At 44.3% G+C, this 19953-nt stretch overlaps 1 protein-coding gene and 1 non-coding gene across 4 annotated transcripts in view; one reads left to right on the top strand and one right to left on the bottom strand.

The window, feature by feature from the left end:
* The window catches only part of MAPKAP1 (MAPK associated protein 1), a 239585-nt gene that overhangs the window by 200639 nt on the left and 18993 nt on the right, over nucleotides 1–19953 (bottom strand). The window lies entirely within an intron of this gene.
* On the top strand, nucleotides 7855–7992 carry LOC114811707. The gene has a single exon (XR_003759403.1). It is a non-coding gene; the product is annotated as a small nucleolar RNA SNORA7 (small nucleolar RNA).

A 19953-nucleotide genomic window follows, 5' to 3' on the forward strand; every position in this document is an offset into this window, starting at 1 on the left:
GCAGAACTAACCCCATCCCTGCCCTTCTGGATTTCTGAGAGAGGCCGAGTCGGACCCAAAGGACTGCAACATTTTGAGGTCCAAATTCGTCCCCATGCAGGGCTCCCTATAACGAAGACTCTTAGGTTACCTACACACCCCACTGAAATACTAGAAATAGTTGAGATTTTGATTCTTTGGTTTTAAACCAAAGGCTGTTGTTTACACTTTCCTAAAGGTTTTGCTTGATGCTTCTGATATTTACTTACACAAATGACACGCTGAAGTACACAAAGTTCCGCCAAAATGTGTTTTAACTATGATTTCTGAGAGGACTGTGACAGCAGAAGGTAAGTTGTTCTCGGCAATGCATGTCTGTCTGGAAACAGCACAATGCCTGGGTCACGAGAATTATTTGTGTACACGGATGCAGCATCGATCAAAGGCAGACTACACCAAAAATTTTCCTTAACCCCTACGTTATACGATAACTTGGTGTATGCTGATAGTTTCCATGGCTGAAAGGGTTATTAAAATTAGTAGGAAGCCAATTATCCAAACTAATTGAGACTGAGGTTAGTTTACATAATCGGAAATTCAGATAATTAAATATATCTTCCCAATTTTGTTCAATAATCCAAATTAGCCTCTATTCAAGAAGCTGGTTATCTGAATAAATGAGGTTTAGAGAAGTAGCATTCTACTATGAAGCGGACTTCTCTAGGAAGGTCATCGTAAAGCAGGGTTTAGTAAAATAGGGTTTGGGCCTTCGGGGAAATCATCGAGAAATTTCAGGAGGTTCCCAGGGACTGAAATTACATAGCTATAGTCATTTCAGTCAGTAGTATTTACTGACTGCCTACTGTGAACAGAACACTGTACTAAGTGCTGGGAGAATACAGTAAAGGCAGACATCCAGCCCACAGGAAATTTACAACCTAAGAAGGGAGACAGATATAAAATAATGTACATGAAGGAGGAGGAGGTCCTCAAAAATAACTGTCTTATGCTGTCGAGTCATCCCCGACCTGTAGCGACTCCGTGGACATATCTCTTCCAGAACCCCCACTCTCCATCTGCAATTGTTCTGGCAGTGTATCCATAGAGTTTTCTTGGTAAAAATACAGAAGCAGTTTACCATTGTCTTCTTCCGTGCAGTAAACTTGAGTCTCCACCCTCTATTCTCTTCCAAGCCACTGCTGCCCAGCACAAGGGAGTTTTGACTTGGAGCAGACTGCCTTCCACTCGCTAGCCACTGCCCAAGCTGGGAATGGAAGGGTATACCTCTGCTTGACTATCCCCCCACCACAGCCAGGACTGGTAGAGTACTGGAAACTTTCCAGGTGCGACGCTGAGACGGGGTTCAAATAATATAGTATGTAAATTGATGCACACAAAAGTTTGGTGAGAAGTTGGGGGTGCAAAAATGTTGAGTGATGCTAAAGTCCTGACATGATAAGACCTGACAGGATGTGACCTGGGAAGAAGAAAGATTTGGGGAAAACCTTCTGAAGAAGAAACTATGATTTCCAAAGGGCTTTGAAGATGGAAAGCGCAGTGTTTGGGCAGATTTGAAGGGAAGAGGAATTCTAGGAAGAAGTTAGGGCACAGGGGCGGGGACTGAGGCCTGAGACTCAAGAAGGCAGTGAGAAAATGATCTTGGGAGAATGGAAAGTGCTAGTAGAAGGAGATTAGATAAGAGGGAGAAGAAGAATGCTGATGGAGTGCCTTAAAGCCAATGGTCAGCGGTTTCTGTTTGACTCGAAGATGAATGAGGCCTTTGAAGAGTGGAGAGGTCTGTGAAGACCACTTTAGAAGGATGATCTGAGCAGCACATTGAAGATGACTAGAGATTGGGGGCTGGAAACAAGTTCTTAATCACACTGTTCCCTGCACTCAGAGGAAGACAGAGTTGTTAGTGCCACAGACGACGGGAAAAGTTCCACATCGATCTTCCAGTGGCCTTTCCTTCCAGGGATGAGCCAAAATGGCAGGGATCAAAGAGCTTCAAGAGTTTCTAGCTCTGGAGCTTGAACACCTTCTCTTGGAGAGGTGGTCCAAAGACAGCGTGGCTCAGTGGAAAGAGCCCGGGCTTGGGAGTCAGAGGTCATGAGTTTGAATCCCTGCTCTGCCATTTGTCAGCTGTGTGACTGTGGGCAAGACACTTTAACTTCTCTGTGCCTCAGTTCCCTCATCTGTAAAATGGGGATGAAGATTGTGAGCCTCACGTGGGACAACCTGATTACCCTGTATCCACCCCTATGCTTAGAACAGTGCTCTGCACATAGTAAGCGCTTAACAAATACCAACATATTATTAACAGTTCCTGCAAGACTGTAAGCAGGGATCGTGCCTACCAACTCTATTGTATTTTGCTCTCCCAAGTGCTTAGTACAGCGCTCTGCACCCAGTAAGTACTCAACAAATACCACTATTGACTGACGAATATGCTTTAGCATCTGAAAGAACAGGGCTTTAGGAACCATTTTTGGGCAAATCTTCACGGCATTAACTACACTTCCAAAAAAATGACCTGCCCACCAGCTGGCCAAAGTTGGAAGATAGACACAAATTCTTTACCAATTACTTTAACATTCAAAAAAGATAATTAAAAATTTGCATTAATAACATCACATACATTAGGAAGAATGGACAGGAAACACTCCAATCTTCTTTAACAAAGATTCAGAATAATTACATGAAAAATATTACAGCTGAAGAGCAAATACACTCAAGGAACAATTCAATCATTTCTAGTTTCTGAAATATGCTGAAAATATTTGCATATTTTATAAAATTTTGAGATAAATAATGTTAGTTCTTTAAAATAATTTCTTATACCTAGTTTAGAATTTATTGCTAAATTGTAAATATTAAGCTAAAAACAGATATTTTGTTTTCATAGACAGGAGTCCTATTGTGGTTTAAATGTTTTAATATTATTTATGCTATTAAGGAGTAGCCTTCTCCAGGTGTCAATCCCTGATAAATCCTCTCTCTCTTACCAATCCCAAACTACTCCCCAAACTACTTAGAAATTCTCTATTGCTTTTATGTGCTGATTTCTTTTTTGTCTATTCAATAGCGCTTGTTTTCATTTCTCAATCAAAGAGTGGTGTTTACTGAGTGCTGTTTTCATCTACTCCTAGTAGTACTCTTATGTTTGTTGCCTTATGTGGGTTTATTTTCCTCCATTAGATTGTAAACTCCTTGAGAACAGGGCCATAGTCTTTTACTGATTCATTCATTCAATCACATTTATTGAGTGCTTACTGTGTGCACAGCACTGTACTAAGCACTTGGGGAGCACAATTTGGCAACAAATAGAGACAATCACTACTCAACAACGGGCTCTGAAACAACATGGCCTAATGCAAAGAGAGCACAGGCCTGAGAGTCAGACGACCTGGGTTCTAATTCTGCTCTGCCACTGCCTGCTCTTTGACCTTGGGCAAGTCACTCAACTTGTCTGAATCTCAGTTTCATCATCTGTAAAATGGGGATGCAGTTCATTCAATTGTATTTACTGCGCGCTTGTGTGCAAAGCACTGTACTAAGCGCTTAAAAGAGTACTATATAACTGACACATTCCTGTCCACAGTGAGCTCACACTCTAGAGGAGGAGACAGACAACACCTGTTCTCTCACCTTAGATTGTGAGCCTTGTGTGGGACAGGGACTGTGTCCAACCTGATTATCTTGCATCTACCCCAGCACTTACTCCAGTGCTTGGTACATGGGAAGAGCTTAACAAATACCATAATTACTATTATTATTTCTGTACACTCCTTGATTACCAAATTCAGTGTTCTGCACATAGTAGGCAATCAATACCATTGACGGCACTAATGAACACCAGGCTTTTTATTATGTCTATTAAGGGTCCAGAAAGTGTCCACCTCCCACTTCTTCTCAAACACAGATGCGGCAACCTTGTCAGTTTAATGGTTTGTACGCAAACGTTTTTTCAGGAATCTGAATTGCCCCAGACCACAATCTTAAGCAAATAAATAAGTACAAAAGATGCAGAGATTATAAATTAGGGCAGACAAATCTGTATCTAGGCTCACGCCGGCAAAGAGCATTCTATCAATATAGTGAAATGCTAATTTCCTAATTAACAACCTAATTAGGTAATTATGGCTTTGCAGAGGGATGCCGAAATGAAATATGACAACATGGTCACCTCTTTATATGGCACCTGTGGGCCTTTTCAGCTGTCACTGCAAAGAGTGCAATATCAATTTGAACAGATGACAAAGTGCTGTCATTTTTCATTCTGATAATATACAGAACACTTTGGACAGAAGCATCTTACAAAAGCAGCATCTTGCCTGATTTTCTCCTAATCTAAATATGCTTGAATACATCACTAAATTTTTACTACATAGAGTTATGTTGCATTTTTATATTGGCTATAAGAGAATTACAATGAGCATGGCATGGATATAAAAATAACATATCTAGCCAGAGTAGCTGCCTGAATATGCTGAACTATAGTTATTTTAATAATGAAGCATATGCTAATTATGAGACAAAAGAAACAAAACAGCAAAAATTCATTCTGTCGTCTAATAGTCACTCTTACTAATCACTGATAAAAAAAATAAAGGAACTTTAAAGTTTTCAAAATACAAATACTGTTTCTCCTTAATATATTCCAAGGCTGTTCAATAGGCAAAGCAATGCCTCCCCAGGGATCATAAAGGGGTTTTAGAGAGGCCCAAAAATAGATGCATATTTAGCCAACCAATCAATCATATGTACTGAGTGCATGCCGTGTGCAGAGCACTGTTTTAAGCGCTTGGGAGGGAGAGTTGGTAGAGGGGGGTTCCCTACCCACAACAAGCTTAGTGTCCTAAAAAAACAGCACTAGTCATACTGTGAGCCCGTCACTGGGCAGGGATTGTCTCTATCTGTTGCCGAACTGTACATTCCAAGTGCTCAGTACAGTGCTCTGCACATAGTAAGCGCTCAATAAATACTATTGAATGAATGACAGTAGCAGCAGCACTTACTGATGGCCCTCTTGGGACAGGGCACTTAGGAAGTACAGAATAATCAAGTAACATGTTCCCTGCCCCCCAGGGGCTTATACTCTAACGGGGGATTCAATCCTAAAAACATTTTAACTGGTGTGGCCAAATAAATACATTCAGTGGCACACACAAACAAGAGTGTTAAGAGGTAAATAAATTCCTAAGTGCCCCAGAAGCTCTGAAAACACAAAATTCCACATAGAATATTTTATTTAAAATCAACTACGAATTTATGTTCTTCTTCCAGTGCATTAATAGAGCGATTTTCAAGTTTAAAATATATTTAATACAACGCTGATTGGTTTTTGTTGCTCCCATTAATTTTGGCCACGAGCACGTTTCTGGAAATGAACATTACCAGCGCACCAAAGTGGATGGTACTAAACTACCCTACAAAACACCCACATTTCCTTGCCCCTCTCCTACCTCTCCTGGCTGCTCTGCTACTGCAGCCCCGTCCACACACCTCACCACTCTGGTGCCAACCGACTCACTGTTCCTCGATCCCATCAATCCGGCTGCTGACCTCTCGCTCACGTCGTGCCTCTGACCTGGAACAGCTCATATCCATTCAATAGTATTTACTGAGCGCTTACTATGTGCAGAGCACTGTACTAAGCGCTTGGAATGGACAATTCAGCAATAGAGAGAGACAATCCCTGCCCAGTGATGGGCTCACAGTACCCGACACACAATTACTCTCTCCACCTTCAAAGCCTTCTTGAAGGCACATGTCCTCTAAGAGGCCTTCCCTAAGCCCTCCAATTCCTCTTCTCCCTCTCCCTTCTGAGTCCCTCTGATCTGCTCCTTTTATTCATCCCTCCTTCGGCACTTTAATACCCATCCATAATTTATTTATATCAATGTCTGTCACTCCCTCTAGACTATAAACTCTTTGTGGGCAGGGAACAAGTCTACAAACTCGTATTCTTCCAAGTGCTTAGTTCAGTGCCCTGCACATAGCGAGCACTCGATAAATGATTGATGGATTCAATCTCTAAAAGGGACTCAGACTTATAGTACCCATACTAACGGTGAAATCCAGGATTTGACTCCTTCTCTTAGGGAATCTTCATTAGTGCCAAAGATAAATAACTTATTTGAATGTGAGAGATGGGGCTTGAGGATGATCAATCTGGTTGACTTATTTGATTTTTATGTATTTTTAGCATTTGGAAAGTGACAAAGGAAGCGGAGTAGAGACAGCTCCAAGTCACACCTTCCACCACTGGAAAAGTGGAGGAAAGAATCTCCTCCTGTTGAAAAGGAGAATGGGAATAATAATAATAATGTAATCAGGCATCTGTGGCAGAGAATTTGTCAAAAGAATACAATGGGGCTAAGGAGGAAACCCACGAAACTTCTACAACAGTGGTCAGAAATCTTCTGGTGCCATAGACAGATGAAAAGAAATCTCTGTGTAGTCAGTGCTAAGTGTTAATTATAAAATTTAAACTCAGTGCTAAGTGTTAATTATAAAATTTAAACACAGATTAAAGTAGTTCATTTCTATAGTGAACGTTTAAAATGCCTCATCCACCACCCGGCCCCTGCCCAATGCCTGACCGGTGGATCAGATTAGACCTCCACTCTTCCAAAGGCCAGGGCTAACCAGTGTTATGGGGTCCCTGTGTGACAGGTGATATCATTAAGCTATGATACACACTGCTATAATATGATAACACTGTGCCATAGAGCTGCCTTCCATTAACAGCTGTTGCTCCTGAAGGGGAAGCAGAAGGGGTACAGGAAAATAAAATGGAAGGGGAAGAGGAAAAGGGCAGGGAAGGAGAAGGGGGGTGGCTTGGGCTGACAATTATTATGATTAGTAATAATAATATTTAAGGTAGTTCATTAAGAGCTTACTATGTACCAAGCACTGACCTAAATGCTGGGGTAGAAACAAAGGTAATCATGCTGTCCCATATGGGGCTCAAAGTCTTAATCCCCATTTTATAGATGAGGCACAGAGAAGTTAAGCGGCTTGCCCAAGGTCACCCAACAGATAAGTGGCAGACCTAGGATTAGAACTCATGTCCTCTGATTCAGACACCCGTGCTCTCTACACTTCAGCTCTACCTCGTCCCTGCCCTCATCTCTCCTTGCCTGTGAACACATAAAGGCTGTGCCCCTGCTGCTGGACATGGGCAACAACAGTACAGCCCCTCGCTCGCTGCCCAGACCCTGTCATCCTCCTCTCAGGAGGCTGGAGCAAGATGTGAATGGTACTTTTCAAGCACTTAGTACAGTGCTCTGCACTCAGTAAGCACTCAATAAATACGACTGAATGAGTAAATCTCCAAGGACAGGGGTCCTTCTCTCCCCAGCTTGAGGCAGGACATCATCCACCTCCATTCTGTGGTGAGGGGCAGGTTCTGGTTGTGCTATTGGGGCACAGGGCCAAAGGGAGGGCTTCCTGGGCAAACACTTGCTCGCCCTCCAAATCATTCCCACAGGCTTCCATGGTCCTCCAACTCTCTTCCGGCTCAGAAGAGCTGCTGAACCTGGAAAAATCTCCAGTGTAGGTGATGATTCCCCTTTACAAAGGATCAAGTGAGGAGCTTCCTCGCTGGACAGGACAGGGCAAGGCCCCACCAATTCTGAATGGCATAAGATGAGAAGCGGTGTGGCCTAATGGAAAGAGCAAAGGCCTGGGAGTCAGAGGACTGGGGCTCTATTCCCAGCTCTGCAGCTTGTCCACTGTATGACCTCGGACAAGTCACTTGACTTCTCTGAGCCTCAGTTACCTCATCTGTAAATTGGGGATTAAGAGCTTGAACCCCATGTGGGATAGGGACTGTGTCCAAGCTGCTTAGCTTGTATCTACCCTAATGCTCCCCTCTCAGGGTCGCACGAGGAGAGTTTCCAGTACTCTACCAGTCTCCACTACGGGAGGGAGAGTCAAGCAGAGGCCTATCCATTCCATTCCTAGCTTGCCCAGTGGCTAGCGAGTGGAAGGCAATCTGCTACAAGTCAAAACTCACCTGTGCCGGACAGCAGCAGCACGGGAGAGAGTCGAGGGCAGAGACTCAAGTTTATTGTGCGGAATGAGGAAGTGGTAAACCACTTCTGTATTTGTACCAAGAAAAATCTATGGAAACACTACCAGAACGATTGCAGATGGAGGTGGGGCATTCTAGGAGAAATATGTCCGTGACATGGCTATGGGTCAGAAAGGACCTGACGGCATATGACTAGATCCCAGTGCTGTGCCTGGCACATAGTATATACTTAATGAATGCTATTTTTTTAAAAAAAAGTGGGGGATCCAAGCAGCATGGGGCCAGCCTTGGAGACCCCCAGGTCTATGGCCTTTTGAAGGTTGGCACCCATTTGACCTGACAAGTGGACGGTTGTTTCCTGTTGCTGACTCCCCTCACCTGCCTCCTGTAGCTATGAGCAAGAAAGAGCCCGTTAACCCCAGGCTATCTGTCGCAGCTTCTAGGAAGGTTGCGATGCCATGCATCCACCTGCTGCAGACCCTGGCTGTACAAAAATGAACCTGGGAGAGAAGGAGAAAGATGCCTGGATGACTTTCGGGACACAGGAAACAGAGGATAAAAGAAAAAAATGGAAGTTGGAAACAACATAGAAAACCTGTCTCAAAAGGGTGTGGAGAGAACATCTAGATATTTTACATCTGAGATCTAGATTCCAAGTGCCAAAAGCCTTTTGAACAATCTGTGCCCAAAGAGTTGAGAGACCAGAAGATGGGATTTCTAAGAAGCAAAACTGCACAAGGAATTTCAATCCAGCGACCATGAACAACATGGTATTAATATTTCATGGGAAAGAAGGAATGTGAAGTTGATTGGAGGACATTAGTGGATGGACTTGGAACAGTGAAAGAGTCAACAGGGGAATGACAGAAAAGCCATCTGGAATTAGGGGAAATTCTGTTTCATATAATGTAATATTATTGCAATAAACTTTTTTAAAAATCAGATTACTTTTTTAATTGCCCAAGAATAAAAACTTCCTTATACCCCAATAAAGGTTCCCGAGGGAACTCTCCATTCCAGCTTTCTGAGCCAGATGATTTAAGTTCCCTCCTGAGTCTAGCCCTTCTGCTAATTTCTGATCTTGCAGTTCCCGACTTCTGCTCGTTAACTACTCTGCAGCCTGCCTTGATACCTTCTCTTTCGGTTGGTGATCCTGTTCTTTCTTCCATCTGCTTTGACTCTGCCAGTCACCTGCAGCTGAGCCATGGCCCAAGCCCAGCCTATCCCGGTTCCAAACTCATTCTTAACCGCTCTCTTCACCTGCGAATTCCAATCCTGCTCACTCTTTTCCTCCCGCGCCAACCTTCTGACTGTACCTTGCTCAACTTCCTCTCCCTCTATCCCTTGCTCGCACTGTTCTCCAGCCTGGAGCTCTCTCCCTAATCTGTCACACCAGAAATTTTTTCTTATTCAATACCCACCTGAAATCTCACTTCCTCTAACAAGTCTTCCCTATTGAATCCCCAACTCTCTAAACTCTACAGATCCACCAGTCACTTCAAGCACACAGGTATTGACTTGTGTAAATTACACAGGTTCACTCCTAGCACATGTTTATTCAGTTGCAAGCTCAATTTTTTTAAATTATCATTATTCGTGGTCCATACTTTTGTCAGTCTCCCCCATCAGAGTGGGGCAAGCATCACTTATGTGTTCAATCAGTCATATTTATGTGTGGTGAGCACTGTACTAAGCACTTGGGAGAGAAGCGTCACACTCTCCTAAGTATTTATTACAGTGTGTTGCACTGAGTGGGTTTTCAGTAAACTACAACTACCCTGGCTTGGTCCAGTGTTTCCATCCCAGCTCCTGAAAATACATATCAGAGGCTGGCTGGATCCCACTTGTCAATCAATCATAATTTGGCCCAGGAGGGAAGATCAGCTGCCCTCCCACCTCTACCCTGAAAAAAATCTATTCACAGGAGGGCACCCACCACTGTTCCTATCTGGCTTCAATCCTTTCACATGAACTGCTCCCAGGGTCGATGTGCCAGAGATGATAACCAGGAGCTGCTTCTGTAAGTGGAAACAGCTACAATTCTATAAATCTCCCTCTTCCCTTCCTCCAATATGATAGCTTAACGCTGTTAAACTATTTCTAATAATAACACCAATGTCAATAGTGTTCACTATAAGCCAAGCACTGTGCTAGGCGCTGAGGTATACCACACAATCTGATTCAGTCCCTGTCCCAACTGGGACTCTCAGTCTAAAGAGGGGGAGGGAGAACAGGTATATAAATCTTATTTTATGGGAAACTGAGGCACAGGGAAGCTAAGTGAACTGCCCAAGGTCAGAGAGTGGGCAAGTGATGGAGCAGGGACTGGAACCCAGGTCTACTGACTTCCAGTTCCTGTGTTCCTCCCCTTCTGTAGGCTTTTTGTGGGCAAGGAATGTGTCTTCCAACTCTGTTATACTGTATTCTTCCAAGCGCTTAGTACAGTGTTCTGCACACAGAAAGTGCTCAATAAATAGGATTGGTTGACTGATTCTTACCACTGGACCACACTACAGAGAAATTACCAATTTAACAGGCTGCAAAAGACTTAGAGATCTTCATTCGAGAAAGGCACAATGCAAAAAATATGTGCCCTAGAGGCACACCCCCAAGACACGATGATGACTGTGAACCACTCTACAGAGTCCATTACTTAGAATGTCCTTGAAGGCTGGATTCACATCTACCAATTATTCATTCATTCATTCAATAGTATTTATTGAGCGCTTACTATGTGCAGAGCACTGTACTAAGCGCTTGGGATGAACAAGTCGGCAACAGATAGAGACAGTCCCTGCCGTTTGACGGGCTTACAGTCTAATCGGGGGAGACGGACAGACAAGAACAATGGCACTAAACAGCGTCAAGGGGAAGAACATCTCGTAAAAACAATGGCAACTAAATAGAATCAAGGCGATGTACAATTCATTAACAAAATAAATAGGGTAACGAAAATATATATAGTTGAGCAGACGGGTACAGTGCTGTGGGGATGGGAAGGGAGAGGTGGAGGAGCAGAGGGAAAAGGGGAAAATGAGGCTTTAGCTGCGGAGAGGTAAAGGGGGGATGGCAGAGGGAGTAGAGGGGGAAGAGGAGCTCAGTCTGGGAAGGCCTCTTGGAGGAGGTGATTTTTAAGTAAGGTTTTGAAGAGGGAAAGAGAATCAGTTTGGCGGAGGTGAGGAGGGCGGGCGTTCCAGGACCGCGGGAGGACGTGACCCAGGGGTCGACGGCGGGATAGGCGAGACCGAGGGACGGCGAGGAGGTGGGCGGCAGAGGAGCGGAGCGTGCGGGGTGGGCGGTAGAAAGAGAGAAGGGAGGAGAGGTAGGAAGGGGCAAGGTGATGGAGAGCCTTGAAGCCTAGAGTGAGGAGTTTTTGTTTGGAGCGGAGGTTGATAGGCAACCACTGGAGTTGTTTAAGAAGGGGAGTGACATGCCCAGATCGTTTTTGCAGGAAGATGAGCCGGGCAGCGGAGTGAAGAATAGACCGGAGCGGGGCGAGAGAGGAGGAAGGGAGGTCAGAGAGAAGGCTGACACAGTAGTCTAGCCGGGATATAACGAGAGCCCGTAATAGTAAGGTAGCCGTTTGGGTGGAGAGGAAAGGGCGGATCTTGGTGATATTGTAGAGGTGAAACCGGCAGGTCTTGGTAATGGATAGGATGTGTGGGGTGAACGAGAGGGACGAGTCAAGGATGACACCGAGATTGCGGGCCTGAGAGACGGGAAGGATGGTCGTGCCATCCACGGTGATGGAGAAGTCTGGGAGCGGACCGGGCTTGGGAGGGAAGATGAGGAGCTCAGTCTTGCTCATGTTGAGTTTTAGGTGGCGGGCCGACATCCAGGTGGAGACGTCCCGGAGGCAGGAGGAGATGCGAGCCTGAAGGGAGGGGGAGAGGACAGGGTACTCTCCCAAGTGCTTAGTTCAGCCCACAGTAAGTGCTCAATAAATACCCTCGGTTGTACGGCTGAAGTACATAGGGAACATATCAATTTGCAAAGTGAAAGCCCCGCTTAGCCAACAGTCTTTAGCGGCAACAGAGAGTTTTAGAGGTGACTCCTGTCTAATGGAAAGATCCTGGGCTAGGTGTCAGAAGACTGGAGTTCATTCTTTCAAATCGTATTTATTGAGTGCTTACTGTGTGCAGAGCACTGTACTAAGCGGTTGGAAGGTACAATTCGGCAACAGATACAATCCCTGCCCAATAATGGGCTCACAGTTTAAAAAATGTCCTAGCTGTGTTTCTGGCATTTAATCCTTGGGCACGTACTTAATTTGGCTGTACCTCAGTTTTCCCATCTATACAGTGGTACTAATTATAAAGGGCCCCTTTGTTATCCTACACTTCTCAAGTGTCTGGGTCAGTGCCCTGCACCAAGTGGGTACTCGATAAATGTTACTAGTATTACTAACACCTGCATCTTCCTACCACACAAGGATGCTGAGTGTCCAAAGGAGATAGGAAATATGATCCCTAACGGTACTCCACCCTCCCAAGTGCTTAGTACAGTGTTGGTCTTCTTCCTCAAGTACCATGCCCAGTGCCCCCGCCTACTATTCCAGGGCTCCGATTCCCACCTCAAACCCCAGATCTCCTCTCTTGATCTTGCCAAATTCATTCATTCATTCATTCAATAGTATTTATTGAGCGCTTACTACGTGCAGAGCACTGTACTGAGCGCTTGGAGTGAACAAGTCAGCAATAGATAGAGACAGTCCCTGCCGTTTGACGGGCTTACAGTCTAATCGGGGGAGACAGACAAGAACAATGGCAATAAATATTTTGTTGACAAAACCAAAACCATCGGGCATGAGCTTTCCAAAATCTACCCACTCCTCCCAACTCTCCTCAGATCACAGTCTTATTTCTCTCAAGATAATCTACTTGCTGGGAATCTTTTTCCTCTCTACAGCCGCTAACATCATGGCCCTAGCCTTTCCATACCTGGAATTCCCTCCTCCTTCATATCCAAAACACTACAGGGATCAAATCTCCTTCTAGAGACCTTCCCTGAGTTATTCCTAATCTCCTCCCATTACACCCCCAACTGTCACTTCGGCCATTCCATACAAACTAAGCACTAAAGTACCCTGGATCCTAGTAGCACTTATGTACATGCCCTATAGGGTCCAGTCCTCCCCCTATCTGGAATTGATATCAACGTTGGTCTCTCCAGCTAGACTGCAAATGCCTTGAGGGCCGAGAGCACCACTTGCAACTTCTGTCCCAAGCTTGGGGGAGTGGACTGCATAAATGAAGTGCTCAATAAGTGCTTGTGATTGACTTGAATGATGGTGATCCTGTCTCACCACTTCAGTTTCCTCACCTTAAAGCTACGCGCACCTCAAGGCAACTTCGCCAGACGGGCTACATTAAGGGAATGGATGATGGCAGGACACTCAAACGGCTGACAGGGTGAGCTGAAATTGGGTAACCCAAAATAATAGTGACAGAGGATATTTTTTACGGATGTACTGAAGCAAAGCCTTAGAAAAGGCAGACCACTGATGAATACTGGGAGACAACTGCAGAAGACAGATCTGGAAGGTACACTGCAATCAAGGAGCTGCTCAGTAGGAGTTTCATGATGCTAATCAGTCAAAGAGGCAAAAGTGACAACATTACAGAAAAACAACGGCAGAACAAAGAATCGTCATTTTGTGTGCATGGAGTGATCAGGACCGCTGCTGTTGCACTGGCCTTTTTTGGCTGATCAAACACTCTTGGGAAAACCCTATCGGGATCATCTTCAAATCCAGTATTATACAAATGTATGAAACACGATTGCTGCCCTCAAGAATGGAAACAAGAATTTCTTAAATTTCACCCAAGCATGCATATCACCTCAGTCTTACAGTCTGTTTGGGGCCAAACTAAAATCTTCTGGCTCCCAATCTATTATTTTTGTATTTATGAAACATTATGTGCCATGGACTGTTCTAAGCACTGAGGTAGGTTCAAGTTGATCTGGTCGGACATAGTCCCTGTTCCAGGCTAAATGTGTGTGGAGGGGCAGTGGGGGGGAAGGAGAGTTTACAGGCACTCACTATCCTAGTCTACATACTCTATCCCAGGGGTTACAATCGTGATCATTCTACTAAGTAGTAAATCTTGTTCATCAGGAATTACCTCTGACATCTGCAAGAAGACTTCTCTTGTTTTATTTTATTCTTAATTCACTTGGGCCTTGGTTGGTCAACTTGAACACAGAAGTCTATAAATTCTACACAGAGGATGCAGCTGCTCCATGAAAATGTTATTCTAAATAGAGATCAATGTCCCGGTTTACATAATGCAATGTAAATACAGGTTTAATTTACTTCTTTCCCCTCTCCCACAGGTATCTTGGTGGTTTCCAACTACTACTAATTTTCATTCTGTTCTCCTCATTGAGTAATCTGGGTTTTGAATTTATTTTACCCATGGATGGCTCTTACCTGCACCTTTCATTTTATCATTCACTGCCAATTAATTTCCTTGTACCACGTCAAGGAACCGGAGGGCCCCCCAGAAGTGCAGGAGAGGAAAAGAGGACAGGGGTTTTAGGAGGATGAGGACAGGGAGAGGACAGCCTTCAGTGAATGAACAGACAAAAAAATCTCCGTTTTGGGTCTTTTTTATCCTGATTAAAACTTTCTGGGCTGGACAGAAGGCTGCGATGAGCAAGACCGTGAGTCCAACTCAATAAAGCTTGGAGGTAATCACTCCCGTCGAGTGAACCCCTCTAATCTGTAAGCTTGTTGTGGGCAGGGAATGTGTCTGTTTATTGTTATATTGTTCTCTCCCAAGCGCTTAGTACAGCACTCTGCACACCATAAGTGCTCAGTAAATACTACTGGCTGACTATGCAGTGAACCCAAGGATAACTTGACTGAAGCAAATGCAACTGCCTGACAGAAATGTTGGTTGTCAGGCTCAATCCCAGGCCCTAATTCACCTTTCCTGGCGACTTTACATGCCGATAAATAAAGTTAATTTGTTGTAGACAAAGGAAACTATCCTTGTGTAGAAAACAAAAACCCCTCTCTTGCTTGGTATCTGCTCCCACAATAATTCATTACAACACTTGAAAATGTGACCACATTATCTTTTTAGAATGTTTTAGACATTCAGTACGCATTTTTGGCAACAACAGTAAAAGCATATTCATAAAAGTTGATTTGAATGTTGTATACTATAACTCTAGCAGTGCATATATTTAGGGGTAAATGTGACATAAAAATCCAATCTATGCAGCCAAAGCTAGTGGTAGAGTTTAATCCCCGCAGTTTTCCATTACTTCACATTCGAAGCTCTTCTATATATTTTGTTTGAAAGTCATTTCCCCTACTTTTCTCCCTTTCGAATATTTAAAATAGTTTTCTTCCTGTGGTCCAAATTCTGGGTTTTCAATATTAAATATATTTCCCCACTATATCCAGGGCTGCTGCCATCCAGAATTAATAAATCTCAAATGACTGCTTGAGATTTATTTTCTTCATTTTTATATTCTATAGTATTTCTTTATAAAACAGGAATACATATGAAAACAGTACCGTAGAAGCCAATATTTTTTCAATTTTCTCTTTGTAGCGGTTGTACACTAAAATAAAAGTAAATTAAACTCTTTGGGCAGAAAGATCCCTGCCCATATTTTTCTCACCAAGCCGGGTGTCCCCACTTCCCCTTTCAATCTTGTTTGCTTTTCTTCAGCAAAACATTGTAAAATTAGGAAACGGCCGGCATATCAAGCTCCTTTCCCACAGGAAGCAAAGAGACAAATGAAAATATCGAACCCTGAACGGGGCTGCCCCAACCTCCTCGGCTCCCCAGCTCTCACTCAAATCCTTCTTTCTTTGGAAAAGACTTCCAGATGAGAAGGGACTTGGCCTGAGCAACACAGCAAGGCTTCCAACCTCGAAAGCACGACTGAAAATAAATCATGCTTCGTATTTCTCCTGCTTCCAAAAACAGCTAGATAAACCCTGATCGTGATCCAGTGGAACGAGCAACTGAGAAGCCGGTTCTTCTACCCGTTGGGGCTGACGCTAACCAAAGTACCGGCGATGGTGTTATGCGAGACGGACGGGACCGGCGGGAATCCTGAAATACGACTTGCCTTTTGTGGGATGGGAAGATCACAGTGGTAACTGAGGCCAGCCACGTCGATAACAATAATAATGGTGTTTTTTAAGCACTATGTACCAAGCACTATTCTAAGCACTGGGCTGGATACAAGTGAAGTGGCTTGCCCAAGGCCACACAACAGACACGTGGTGGAGCCGGGCACTAGAGCCTTGGGTCCTGCTCATATAAAACCTCCAGATGTGCACTTCACCATCACTGCCCTCCTTGGTAGATAGCTTCCTGCTGGGGCACGAAGACAGCAAGCGGTACTGAGCAACCGCTAGGAATATAATCAATACCTCTGCCCGGGTCGGCAGTCCTAACGTCTCAGGCCCAAACCTCATCTGTCGTTCTCGATGGGAGGTGCTATGTCACCATCATCACCAGATAAGAACTGTAAGCCCATCAATGGGCAGGGACTGTCTCTATCTGATGCCCATTTGCACATTCCAAGCCCTTAGTTCAGTGCTCTGCACATAGTAAGCGCTCAATAAATACTATTGAATGAATAAGAACGTAAACGCTGCCACGGCGGATTAAACCGATGGCCCATTCGAGCCGGCGGGCCATTCAACAGCGGCGGTAGGGTGCGTGGAGGAATGGGGTGGATTCCGTCCTCCTCCTTCAGAAAGCCTTCCCAATTCTCAATAACCCACACTGTGCCAACTCGTCTTGCTTAGCACTGATGTATTTTTACCCATCCTTGACGCTTCCGTACAGCCAACTATTTATTCTTCTATTTCTCGCTGGCATTCACATTAGCAGTAGTACAAAGTCCTGTTACGCACTTACTGTTCGGCAGAACGGTACTAAGCGTGGGGAAGTACCGGGTGAGATGAAGACATGGTCTCTGGCCCCAAAGGGGCTCACGATCCGCAAGTAAGGGGTGGTAGAGGGGAGGAGGTTGGCGAAAGACACGTATGGAAAGATAAGACGCGATTATAAAAAACAAGGACAACGGTAAGTACGACAGAAGCAACAGAATTTCAGGCTCCTTCGGATCAAGCTAACAGTCAGAGAAGTTACAACCGCAGCAACGGCGTTCCAGGCTTTCTAAAAAGAAGCAGAAGCAGCATGGCTCAGTGGAAAGAGCCCGGTCTTGGGAGTCAGAGGTCATGGGTTCTAATCCCAGCTCTGCCACTTGTCAGCTGTGTGACTTTGGGCAAGTCACTTAACTTCTCTGGGCCTCGGTTACCTCATCTGTAAAATGGGGATTGAGACTGTGAGCCCCACGTGGGACAGGGACTGTGTCCAACCCGATCTGCTTGTATCCACCCCAGCGCTTAGTAGAGTGCCTGGCACATAGTTAAGCGCTTAACAAATGCCATAATTATTATTACTATTAAGATAGCACAGTGTCTCTGTTAGAGTCTTTTCTGGGCTAGGACGGGGATTGGGGGTTACCCCACACAGGGACATTACCTATGCAATCCTCATTCTACTACCCCCATTATTTGTAAATCGTTTTTGTCTGTCTGCTCCATTAGACTGCAAGATCCTTGAGCTCAGAAAACTTATGCTGTGCTCCCACAAGCTTAGTACACTCATCTACACTCCGTACAGGCCCATAAAACACTGCTGATTTATTGCTCTCTTCCCTATATTAGATTGGGAACTTATTAAGAGCAAAGACTGTACTTCAAATAGTATCGGGTTACGGTCACACACTACACGATGATGACGATTTTGTGATTTTTAGACTGTGAGCCTGTTGTTGGGCAGGGACTGCCTCTGTTGCCAAATTGTACATGCCAAGTGCTCAGTACAGTGCTCTGCACAAAGTAAGCACTCAATAAGTACGACTGAATGAATGAATTTTGTGTGTGTGTGTGCAGGCACATGTGCACCCACAGTGGCAGTCTCTGAATGGGACACTACTAATTGCCTGATTAGCTCAGACACTTTCTCAAGCAGTGACAGAGCAGGAATAGCAGCAGAGAGGAGAATGAAGGAAAAATAATTTACGGGAAAGATCAAAGCGCTGATGTCGGGGCAACAAGAGGACTGGGGTCTTAAAGTCTAAAGTTCTCGGCACAGCTGTGGGACAGAGGAGCATCACAGCTGGCCAGGAGGGAAACAGTGGAGCTGTGGAAGCTGCTGGTAGTAGGGACAGTGCAGGAACAGTAATAACAATAATAATAATGACATTATTATTATGGCATGTGTTAAGTACTTATCATGTGCCAAGCACTGCTCTAAGCACTTGTGTAGATACAAGGACTATCACGTGGGGCAAACTAACTGAAGTTTGCCCCACGTGGGGCTCACAGTCTTAATCCCCCTTTTACAGATGAGATAACTGAGACACAGAGAAGTTTAATGGCTTGCCCCAGGTCATAGAGCAGATTAGTGGCGGAGCTGGGATTAGAATTCATGTTCTCTGACTCCCAAGACCCTACTCTTTCCACTATTCCACACTACTTCCCTACTGACAAAACTGGTGAAGGGGAGAGGATCGGGAAAAAGGAATAAAGGGAGGGGCACTGGGTACAAAACAGGTATTTCTACTTGTTTAAAAGAATTGAAAAATGCGACAAATGCTGCATCATTACACTGTGGGGGGTGTATAGGTGCTTAAAAAATAAGGTGAACGGATTGTTTCTCTACACTGTCTCCCGTCCAGCACTCTCCTCCTTTTTTGCTAGATTTCTCTGGAATGCTGAAACTTCTGTTGTTGATTTCTAGAAATTAATAGGTGAAAGACGGCTAAAAAGAAGTCCCTAAACGTAAAGGATGCTAACCCTCATACAAACTTCTTTCTCAAATGATTTGCCAAGAAATGATAAGGTGCAAACTTTAGGCATCATTTCCCACTGCCTCTTAAACACTGCACAGAAGTCCAATACAATTTGTTAAGCAATTACTTATTAATCCAAGAAGTGGACGCACAGCCCCAAAGGAAATAAATATTAATATGTGAGAGCTTTTAAAAGTAGATATTATGGTGTACCCAATAACACACAGTCAAGAACTCTGCAATCCTTAGCATAGTCCTCTCCTAAGTGCTAAGGTAAACTTGAATGTTACATATTTTCTTCCCCTGCATCCAACTGTTTTTGAATCAGTTCCATATTTTGTTATCGTTCAAAGGAATTATTTTTGGTGTTCAATATCCCTTTGGGATCTTTTATCGAAATATGTTATTATAAAAAGTTATCTCAGATCCGTTTGCTCTTTTTGGACATCTTTCCACCTCTGCCCAAGAAATCAAACACACAACACACACAGGGAAGCCTTTCCGCTTCTATAGCCGATGTGGAGAAAGGGAATAGAGAAACACAAACTAAGTGGCTAGAGTAAGCGATTTTCTTAAAATCTAGTTTCTGAAATAGGGAATCTATTCCAATTCACCAGTAATAATAACAATGACGATAGCATTAATGTCTTATAGGCATTGCCAGAAACTATATTGTATTCGGCTATCCTCAAATCAACCTTTCCTTGTTGCTCTTTCCACATCCTCCAAGTCTTCTACATAGTGCCATATCCACTCGGCCAATCCACAGTAATTTCTGAGTGCTTACTTTGGGCAGAGCATCACCCCAGGTCCCGCAGAGACTAAGTACAACAGAGATCTCCCGCCTGGGAAGGGCTCAAACACCAGCACAGGGTGAGCTCACTTGGATCTGACTCCCTGGGCCCGCCTGCGGGAGAGATGCTAGCCTTCTGTCCCTCACCCCTGTGCCGCGTTCTTCCCATGCCATCTGGATTCCCATCAACTCCTGCTCCTGTCCCAAAAGGATTCAAACACCAACGGTTCAGATTAATGTCTGCCTTCCCATCTAGACTGTAAGCTCTTTATAGGTACGTGTCTGCTAATTCTGTTAAACT

This window comes from Ornithorhynchus anatinus, chromosome 4, assembly GCF_004115215.2.
Source record: "Ornithorhynchus anatinus isolate Pmale09 chromosome 4, mOrnAna1.pri.v4, whole genome shotgun sequence".
NCBI classification, from domain to species: domain Eukaryota; kingdom Metazoa; phylum Chordata; class Mammalia; order Monotremata; family Ornithorhynchidae; genus Ornithorhynchus; species Ornithorhynchus anatinus.